At 41.4% G+C, this 10,931-nt stretch overlaps 1 long non-coding RNA gene across 1 annotated transcript; it reads right to left on the reverse strand.

Annotated features, from left to right (window-relative positions):
• Positions 1-5,103: 5,103 nt before the first annotated feature.
• LOC306984854 lies at positions 5,104-10,042 on the reverse strand. The gene is made up of 2 exons (XR_013794666.1): positions 9,877-10,042; positions 5,104-5,614 (listed from the first exon to the last, which is right to left on the reverse strand). It is a non-coding gene; the product is annotated as an uncharacterized lncRNA (long non-coding RNA).
• Positions 10,043-10,931: the final 889 nt, after the last annotated feature.

Raw genomic sequence — 10,931 nt, forward strand, 5'->3', positions numbered from 1 at the left:
TCTAGGTTTTTGTACGACTGCTTTGAAATTATTATGTAATTTATCATATTTCTCTGTTTCCTTCATTTGGCTGTTGTAGCTCAGGCTTATGTTTGTGGTTATTGTTTGGAGAAAATTATAAAACAATGTTCCTCATCACTAATGCTGCCGAGTTAGTTTTAGCATGTAAAATTTTTGTTTTATGCTCAGTTCACTGCACATTTGTAGTTTGTTATGTGGTAGGATTTCAGCTCCCAAAAGATCTGATCCTGAATCAGATGAAAAGAAAAACCTTGACATTGAATTCAGCACTGAGCGACCTTGAGATCTGGATTAATCGGTAGACACGGTTCCACATACAGTAGGAAAATAAATGTTCCTGTAATTCAATTAATTGAATGCAAATACTTTGAAAAGAGTATTTTATCTGCTAATCAAAATGAGTTTCATCATCAGTGTACTCATTGGGTGATATCATATGAATGGGATTAAATAGCTTTATTCTTGCTCTGGGCAAACCCTGTAATGAAATCAACTGGACAATCAGTCATTGTAAAATATTAACAAAGACAAGATCGATTTTAAAAAGAAAAAATGCTAAACCAGTTCAGGCACTTTCTCCATTTGTTTCATGCGTCCGGAAGGAACTATTTACTCAGTCATTTCCTGCAGTTATTTGCTTGTGATCATGAAGTCTAATATTTTAGTTGTCGTCTTCTCAGAGGATTTAAATGAAACAAAAAATATCTGAAGTAGGAATTAAAATAGGAGTAAATATTTCCAGATCTGGATCTAGGTGAGTGCAGGATCTGGATCTATGCTGTCAAATGTTTTGCAATTTTGCACTCTTTAAATTACAAACTATAGCCTATTGCAGAATTTGAGTTGAAAGCAGGAAATGAATATTCATTTGAGAATCACTTTGAGAATTACGCTTTTTTTATTTGAAAATGTTTCAAAGATCAGTGTTTTTCATTGGAAGCAAGAAAATCCAACCCTTTTTAGGAGTTAACATAATCAATAATCACTCATTTGTGAACACACACACACACACATATATATATATATATATATATATATATATATATATATATATATATATATATATATATATATATATTTTTTTTTTTTTTTTTTATTGCAACAGAAAATATACAAAGATTTGTACATGAAAATACACCTCACAACAAGTACAAAATAACAATCAAGAAAAAAAAAAACATCATGCCAGGGGTAAAATTACCACAATTTAAAGTAACACAAAGCTTCATAGGTCTTTCTTGCTTTTTTGTTCTTAATCGTATCTAATGTATTACCATATTATTTAATCTCTTTTATAAAGTGTTCAAACTTCAAAGCTTGGCTTAGCTTTAGTCCATGATATTTTCCAAGTAAAATAACAAGTTGTATAAGGAAGCACATCGTACTTTTGGAATCAACATTGTCCTGCACAAAAAAAAAAAAATACTACATCAAACAGCTCAATTTATAGACATGTTTCAAATAACTTAGAAATGAAATTTGAAACATCCAACCAAAACATTTTCAAATATATACAATAAAAAAAAAAAAGATGAGTCACAGATTATTTGGCATTGCCACAAAATTCACATAAGTTTTCAATATTCAAATGGAAACGTTCAAGTAACTCATTGACAGGGTAAATTATGTGTACAATTATATAGAATACAGCTCTAATTTTATTATTAATAAAAAACTTATTTGTAGACCATACTCTTTTCCAGTTCATATTTTCAAATTTAGTAGATCAAACCCCTGTTGAACAAGGCAAATACTTTGTTTTTAAAGTATTTCTAATATATTTGTTACTGCATTTATCTAATAAAACCCCTTACTCATCAAAGATGGCTGAAGGCCCCAGACAATTATTGTTCAAATTCATTACTCGTTAAAACATCACACTCTTACTTGATCTGGAAAAACTGAGCATTAGAAAGCCCTTAATATTTGAGCACTGTTTAGAATTAAACTGGTTTACAGTGACATTAATTTCTTAACTTTTGCCAGGAGTGCAAAATAATTTATCTGTAACGTTCTTTATTTTGAATAGAAATCATCACTCATACATACAGCATTCTTTCATTTATTCTCTGGTTTATTTTTGTTCATATACATACAATATTCAGCATCCGCCAGGTTTATTAGTCCAATGGTGCGCATATTTGGAGAAATAATTATTAATTATCCCATGTTTGTAAAATATTTCGTCATAAAGAATAACATTTCTATTCTTTTACCAATGAATAATGCAATCTGAAGAGTTCAAACAGCTAACAGAGCTAGCTCTGACCATAGATATACATAATAAAGTCTAGATGTCTTATGGTGGAGTCTCTAACGTCATCACCCGGTGGCCATCTTGTCACAGGCAAGCTTTCTGGCGGGCTCTGTGGTACCTGATGTAAGGTGAGTGATCTGCACGAACAATACTCTTATCTCGCTGAAATCTTGACGGATTTACAAACGGTTTGGTTTCTTACAAATGTTATTAACGTTTGTTGAATATATAATATTATAATTATTCATAAGTATGCAGTGTCACAACTACATCTCTGATGTTTATAACAAACCAGTCCGTTTGAAAATCGGTAGAAAATTGAGCCAGTTATGGTTATTTAAAAAGTACATGCACCATTAAAACACAATGTTACGAGTGAGTGAGCTGACTGTGACAAGATGGCCGCCAGGTGCGGACGTCGACCTCCATTGGCCAGCAGCACGGACGAGACATCTAGCCTTTATTATGTATAACTATGGCTCTGACTCTCCTCTTCCCGATTTGCCTCAGATATGACATCAGCGCTCCCTCATTGAGAAGGTCCTCACTGCAGAACATGAAATCCACTGGGAGGTGTTGGATCCAGATCCAACTCCTCCCACTATATATACTTCGCCCCACCACCAGATGAACCAGCATATCGGTGAATGTGGTCACCATTGTTTGCTATCATCAATGTAAGTCTACATTTTGATTACTAATATAGTCGAGATAGATTAATAATTTAGTGTGCGTCTTTAAGTAATGATCACACTTATATATATGTTTAAGTATTGACAGTGTCCATACTTTTTGATAACGCCAAGACATGTTTAACTAGTCTGCTAAACTGGCATCCATTAATGGTAAGTTAGGTCATTTGTAGCGTTAACGTTAGCACGCACGTGTAGAGGTGGCCTATCTATTTAGCTAAACTAATTAGCTTTGGATAATACTGCTGGTATGTTCATATGTTTATAGCTAGGGTAAGCTAACATGTGGTGTTGTCAAGTCAAGTCACCTTTATTTATATAGCGCTTTTTACAATACAGATTGTATCAAAGCAGCTTCACAGTGATAACATGAAAATAATACAAAAAACTATTTCATCATCGTCCACCTTAAGGCCGATCTATAATATTGTTGAATATTAATGTCCCCAACTAAGCAAGCCAGAAGGCAAGGCAACAGCAGCAAGGAACCAAAACTCCATCAGGTGACAGAATGGAGAAAAAAACATTGGGAGAACCCAGGCTCAGTCGGGGGCCAGTTCTCCTCTGGCCAACGAGCGAACAGTGGATGATATATTCAGGAGCATAACAGGTCAGAAGTCAGAATGAATCAGAGTATTTGTCCAGTTCCGGTTGGTTGAAGTCGGAGTGGAGAGGAGGAGAGACTGGTTGACACTTCAGGTCAGCGGCGTCGTTGTGTCCTGGCGCTGGTCCTTCATCAGATCTGGATACTGCCTGGTTCCGATGGACAGCGGTAAACCTCGGGATAGACAGAGAGACTAATATTAGCGTAGACGCCATCCTTCTTATGATGTACCAAGTACATCAGGATTTACGGGAACTGTTCCCGGTCCCGGCTGTTCTAAACTATGCAGCCTCCCCTAGTGAAAAAAAAATATGTTAAGTATACTTGAAGCCAGACTAATTATTAGTATACTTCAAGTGTGTTAATGATTAGTTAACTTAAAGTGTGCTATTTTGAAACAACTAATTTTGTACTAAGTATATTTTAGTAGTAATTAAGTTGTAGTAAAACATAACTTTAAATGTATTTAGTGTACTTTTGTGTACTAAATTGGAACAAGTAAGTATATGCCTGTGTCGGGACTAGTTATATACTTGATTAGTGTATTAAAGTGTACTTTATTTGTGTTACAAGTACATTACAAATTAATTACAAGTGTCTTCGAAACATACAAGAAATATACCATAAATGTATTAAAAATATATATTAAGTATACTTGCAGCCACACTAATTAAAAGTATACTTCAAGTGTGTTAAGGATTAGTTAACTTTAAGTGTGCTATTTTGAAACAACTAATTTTGTACTAAGTATATTTTAGTTGTATTTAAATTGTAGTAAAGCATAAGTGTATTTAGTGTACTTTTGTGTGCTAAATTGGAACAACTTCAAGTATACTTAGTATACTTTAAGTATATGCCTGTGTAGGGACTAAACTGTAAAAAAAAAAACTGTTGTTTTTACAGGAAAACACTGGCAGCTGTGGTTACCAGAGAATTCCTGTAAAAAATACAGCAGCACCGTAGATAACTTTACGGACGAAATATGTTAATTGATTTACAGTGAATGAAATGACGGCTGAATCACATTAAAAAACTGTTAAGTCTACCATTTTTTTGTGTTAATTTCACATAACTGTGTTGTATATAAATAGACAATTTCCTGTATTTTTTACATGTAATAATTGCTTATTGTGCATCAATAAATGATCAAATTAACAGAAATATCAAACAAAAAACTAATTTAAACTGGTAAAACAACAGTAAAACTTTGCACTTTAAATGGAGATGTCCTGTATATTATACATACAATATCCATAATATGTTGTATTTTTTATGTTTTAATAATGAAGTTATATTGTGGTAAATTAAAAAAATACATCTTGAAATAAGAAGAGAGGAAAATATCACTTTTGCCAAATTTATTTAACAGCCATCAAAATAGTTGTAAACAATTAATGCATTTTTTTTTTTTTCAAACTAAGTTTGAAAAATTTATTTAACAAAGTTTAAGTGCCAGGCGCACAAAAACAACAACTCACAGGCATGAAACAATTGGCCCATTTTTTTCCCAATGTATACAAGATGCAAAGAAGCTTTAAGTGCCAGGCACACAACAACAATTTACAACAACAACCAACACTCTCCCTGTCTGGAATGTTCCACAGTATGGCATAAGACTTATCGATCTTCATGGAGACAATCAGGTGATGCCAATAGGCCTAGTTACATGTCAGATCTGTAGAGAGGCGAGCCCCCAGTTTTTTTTTTTTTTTGCATTAAAAACAGTTCTAATTGAATAAATGCAAGATACATACGGACCCTCTACCAGGAAGAGTTACAGTGCACCTTTAAGAGTTTAAAACAAATTACATAGTGCCTTAACCATAATACACATTGTGGATTTAACAAAGTGAAAACAGTACCTCTTCTCAAACAAACAGTCAGAGTCAACAGAAAGAGTCCATATTTAGGCTTAACGCCACTCGTGATCGGAGAGTTCCTGTATCAGGGTGAGGACTCGAGGGTTCAAGTTGAGAGGACGCTTGGGAGTTTTTATTCTGTACTTTGGTTCCCTTTTCTGGGTTTATTGAGAAAAAACACCTGTAGAATAAAACCATATTAAGCATTTTAGTTGATCAGTAAAAAACTACAGTGTGTGTGTGTATATATATATATATATATATATATATATATATATATATATATATATATATATGTTTGTTTGTGTCTGTATGTGTATGCATGTATGTATGTGTCTCTGTGTGTGTCTGTATGTATGTATATGTATGCATGTGTGTCTGTCTGTATATATGTGTGTGTCAATGCATGAATGTATGCGTGTCTTTCTGTCTGTATGTGTATGTCTGTCTGCATGCGCGTGCGTGTCTGTCTGTACGCATGCATGTCTGTCTGTACGCATGCATGTCTGTCTGTACGCGTGCGTGCCTGTCTGTCTGTGTGTATGTGTGCGTGCCTGTCTGCATGTCTGTGCGTATGTGTGCGTGCCTGTCTGTCTGTGCGTATGTGTGCGTGTCTGTCTGCGTGCATGTCTGTGTGTGCGTATCTGTCTGTGCACGTGCCTGTCTGTGTGTACAAGTCTGTCTGTGCGCGTGCATGCCTGTGTGTCTGTCTGTCTGCGTGCATGTCTGTGTGTGTGCGTATCTGTCTGTCTGTCTGTCCGCGTATCTGTCTGTCTGTGCGCGTGCGTGCCTGCCTGTGCAAGTCTGTCTGTCTGCGTATCTGTCTGTCTGTGTGCGCATCCGTCTGTGTGTGCCTGTCTGTCTGTGTGTGTGCCTGTCTGTCTGCGCACGTGCGTGCCTGTGTGTGCAAGTCTGTCTGTACGCATTAGGGGTGTCACGATTCTCCAAATCCTCGATTCGATTACATTTTCGATTCTAAGGTCACAGTTCGATTCGATTCTCGGTTTTTACTCTTTTTTTTTTTTTTTAAATCACAAGTTGCTATGCCATTTTTAGACCAAACTTTTATGCATAATATCTGACCTTTGTTCGCAATGTACCACACTACATTGTCAAATTTAAAACATTTATTAAGAACATAATGTAACAATACTTCTTCAGTCAATTGGAAACTTAAGCAAAATAACCTGCGATCTAGTTTCTCTTTTGTAACTGCAGTCTTCTTCACAGATGACATTCAAGTTCACAACAAAACAAACAAACAAACAAACAGTTTAACAGATAAATCTATGCGTCGCGCAGAGCCACGTCTTTAAAATTCTAACACTTTATTCTCTGTGTACACACACACACACACACACCGGCGGCGCCATTCGCCGTCTCTGTCTGCGGCGCCCAGCAACGGCTCAGGACCTTGTTCAAAATGAATCCTGCCGCACCAGAGAGCGCTATTCACATAGTTTTATATTACATTTATTATAAATTAATACATTTTATATAGGCTACATTTATTTGTCTCAAATCGTCGTTATGGCTTTGCTGCAATATACATGTTTTAGCCTACATTCATTTAAAGAAATCAGATGGTTGAATGAAAATTGCTGATGTTATCGGATTTTCAGGATACATTCAGTTAACGGACGCTCTCTGAGATAGAGATAAAGTGCAGACTAAAGCAACGTTGTACAGTAGCGTCATAACATAGACATGATCTTAATTCCATAATGTCCTTAAACACAATATTGCAGGCCACATGAAAGTGCGCGTCCGGTGTACGATACCTCGAGTTGTCATAGACGCGCCGCGGCGCTTCTCGTCCGGTGTGTGCGATACCTCGAGTTGTCATAGACGCGGCGCTTATCGTCGGGTGTGCGGCCCCCAGAGGAGGTTGACTCGCAGCATTTCAACAGGCGTTTTTTTTTGCTTGACAAGCCGACCGAACGTGACATGGGGGCGTGGCAGCATCGACGATACCATTTTTTAATTCGATGATCGAGATTGTGACTTAATCTTGCGTGTCTGTCTGTCTGGCTGTGCGCGTGCGTGTCTGTGCGCGTCTGTCTGTCTGTGCGCGTGCGTGTCTGTCTGTCTGTGCGCGTGCGTGTCTGTCTGTCTGTGCGCGTGCGTGCGTGTCTGTCTGTCTGTCTGTGCGCGTGCGTGTCTGTCTGTCTGTGCGCGTGCGTGTCTGTCTGTCTGTGCGCGTGCGTGTCTGTCTGTCTGCGCGTGCGTGTCTGTCTGTCTGCGTGCCTTTCTGTGCAGCTTGTCTGTGTATGTGTGCCTATCTGTCTGTCTGTGCGCATGTCTGTCTGTGTGTGCGTATCTGTCTGTCTGAGTGCGCGTGCGTGCCTGTCTACATGTGCGTCTGTCTGTGCGTATGTGTGCATGTATGTCTGTCTGCGTGAATGTCTGTCTGTCTGTGTGTGCACGTGTCTGTCTGTCTGTGCGCGTGCGTGTCTGTCTGTCTGTGCGCGTGCGTGTCTGCGTGCGTGTCTGTGTGTGCGTATCTGTCTGTCTGAGTGCGCGTGCGTGCCTGTCTACATGTGCGTCTGTCTGTGCGTATGTGTGCATGTATGTCTGTCTGCGTGAATGTCTGTCTGTCTGTGCGCGTGTCTGTCTGTGCGCATGCGTGTCTGTCTGTCTGGCTGTGCGTGTCTGTCTGTCTGTGCGCGTGCGTGACTGTCTGTCTGTGCGCGTGCGTGTCTGTCTGTCTGTGCGCGTGTCTGTCTGTCTGTCTGTGCGCGTGCGTGTCTGTCTGTCTGTCTGTGTGCGTGTCTGTCTGTCTGTCTGTCTGTGCGCGTGCGTGTCTGTCTGTCTGTCTGTCTGTGCGCGCGCGTGTCTGTCTGTGCGCGCGCGTGTCTGTCTGTGCGCGCGCGTGTCTGTCTGTGCGCGCGCGTGTCTGTCTGTGCGCGTGCCTGTCTGTCTGTGCGCGTGCCTGTCTGTCTGTGTGCGTGTCTGTCTGTGCGCGCGCGTGTCTGTCTGTGCGCGTGCCTGTCTGTCTGTGCGCGTGCCTGTCTGTCTGTGTGCGTGCCTGTCTGTCTGTGTGCATGCCTTTCTGTGCAGCGTGTCTGTGTGTTCCTGTCTGTCTGTGCATATGTGTGCTTGTCTGTGTATGTGTGCCTATCTGTCTGTCTGTGTGCCTATCTGTCTGTCTGTGCGCATGCCTGTCTGTGTGTGTGCGTGCCTTTCTGTGCAGCGTGTCTGTGTGTTCCTGTCTGTCTGTGCGTATGTGTGCTTGTCTGTGTATGTGTGCCTATCTGTCTGTCTGTGTGCCTATCTGTCTGTCTGTGCGCATGCCTGTCTGTGTGTGTGCGTGCCTTTCTGTGCAGCGTGTCTGTGTGTTCCTGTCTGTCTGTGCGTATGTGTGCTTGTCTGTGTATGTGTGCCTATCTGTCTGTCTGTGCGCATGCCTGTCTGCGTGCGTGTCTGTCTGTGTGTGCGTATCTGTCTGTCTGTCTGTGCGCGTGCGTGTCTGTCTGTCTGTCTGTGTGCGTGTCTGTCTGTCTGTCTGTCTGTGCGCGTGCGTGTCTGTCTGTCTGTCTGTCTGTGCGCGTGCGTGTCTGTCTGTCTGTCTGTGCGCGCGCGTGTCTGTCTGTGCGCGCGCGTGTCTGTCTGTGCGCGTGCCTGTCTGTCTGTGCGCGTGCCTGTCTGTCTGTGTGCGTGTCTGTCTGTGCGCGCGCGTGTCTGTCTGTGCGCGTGCCTGTCTGTCTGTGCGCGTGCCTGTCTGTCTGTGTGCGTGCCTGTCTGTCTGTGTGCGTGCCTTTCTGTGCAGCGTGTCTGTGTTCCTGTCTGTCTGTGCGTATGTGTGCTTGTCTGTGTATGTGTGCCTATCTGTCTGTCTGTGTGCCTATCTGTCTGTCTGTGCGCATGCCTGTCTGTGTGTGTGCGTGCCTTTCTGTGCAGCGTGTCTGTGTGTTCCTGTCTGTCTGTGCGTATGTGTGCTTGTCTGTGTATGTGTGCCTATCTGTCTGTCTGTGCGCATGCCTGTCTGCGTGCGTGTCTGTCATGCCTGTCTGCGTGCGCGTGCATGCCTGTCTGCGTGCGCGTGCATGCCTGTCTGCGTCCGCGTGCATGCCTGTCTGCGTCCGCGTGCATGCCTGTCTGCGTGCGCGTGCATGCCTGTCTGCGTGCACGTGCATGCCTGTCTGCGTCCGCGTGTCTGTCTGTACGAGTGCGTGCCTGTCTGTCTGTACGAGTGCGTGCCTGTCTGTGTCTGTCTGTCTGCGCGCGCCTGTCTGTGCGCGTGCGTGTCTGTCTGTGCGCGTGCGTGTCTGTCTGTGCGCGTGAGTAAACATGGCTTTCTCATTACTACTTTCCTCATACATACATGCCTGTCTGCGTGCGCGTGTCTGTCTGTGTATGCGTGCCTGTCTGTCTGTGTCTGTCTGTCTGTGTAGCGCGTGTATGTATGAGGAAAGTAGTAATGAGAAAGCCATGTTTACTCACCTTTGAAGAAACTCCAGAGTTGAAGCCAGCTCAGATGGATAATGGATATTAAAACAGTAGTAGCTCCCGAACATGAGACACAATGCAGAAATTAATGAGATGTTTGTGTTGATTAGGTTCTGATCCAGACTCAGCATGTACCTTGTTGAGGAATAGCAGGACTGTCCTATGAACAAATTATTTAACAGGTTATATCAATAAGCTCTGCAAATTCTATAAACAGTGCAATAAAAAAAGATTGGAAAAAAAAAGACTTACCACAGACAATAACAGTGGGGGTCAGAGGCACTTGCTCCAGTTGGACCTCTTCTGCCAGGCATCTATCAGTAGAGGCAGGAATCAGCAGCTGTCCTTGCAGTTTAAGGTAAAAAAGACAAATGTTTCTGAGATAAGAATGACTATCATTCTCTGGCATATGGCTGCACTAGCTGTTGCCATGGCTTCATGTGTCTTTTCTGAATCATCTGTACTGGCAATGACAAATGGGGGCTGAGGGCGAGTTTCCCTGTACATGTTATCAATATCATCTGGGGAGCATGCTTTATGCTTCCTACACATATGAGAAGTAAATTATGACTTTTTTGTAAACACGACCGTGCAAATACTTACTGGACATGACACAGACCTGCCCTCTCCAATATGACCATTTAAGTGAGACACTAGTTCTTTCACCGTGTGAAAATGGCGGGAACATAATGAAATGGCGCATTTTAAATCCGCAACAACAGGTGATCATTTTTAGGATTTCAAGTGTTTGCCTGTGCTATTCAGCTGAACTAAGTTATCACGCGTTGATCTAGCTAGCTAACTTAAATATCAACTAGTGCTAGCTTAACTTTTAACGTAACTTAACGTTAGCCCAACGTTACACCATGGGCTTTCAGCACACATTAGTGATGTTACGTATGACACTGAAGCTTCGATGTGCGTATCGCGTATGCGACGCAATTTCTAGTGAAGCCCCGTATCGGGGTGTGTATTGGTTTCCCAGAGTCACGTGATCGATGACAAATGAAGCCTCACTTTCTGTCCAATCACGTGCGCGTTTCGCTTTG

The sequence above is a fragment of the Phoxinus phoxinus genome (genome assembly GCF_949152265.1).
Source record: "Phoxinus phoxinus genome assembly, chromosome: 17".
Lineage (NCBI taxonomy): Eukaryota > Metazoa > Chordata > Actinopteri > Cypriniformes > Leuciscidae > Phoxinus > Phoxinus phoxinus.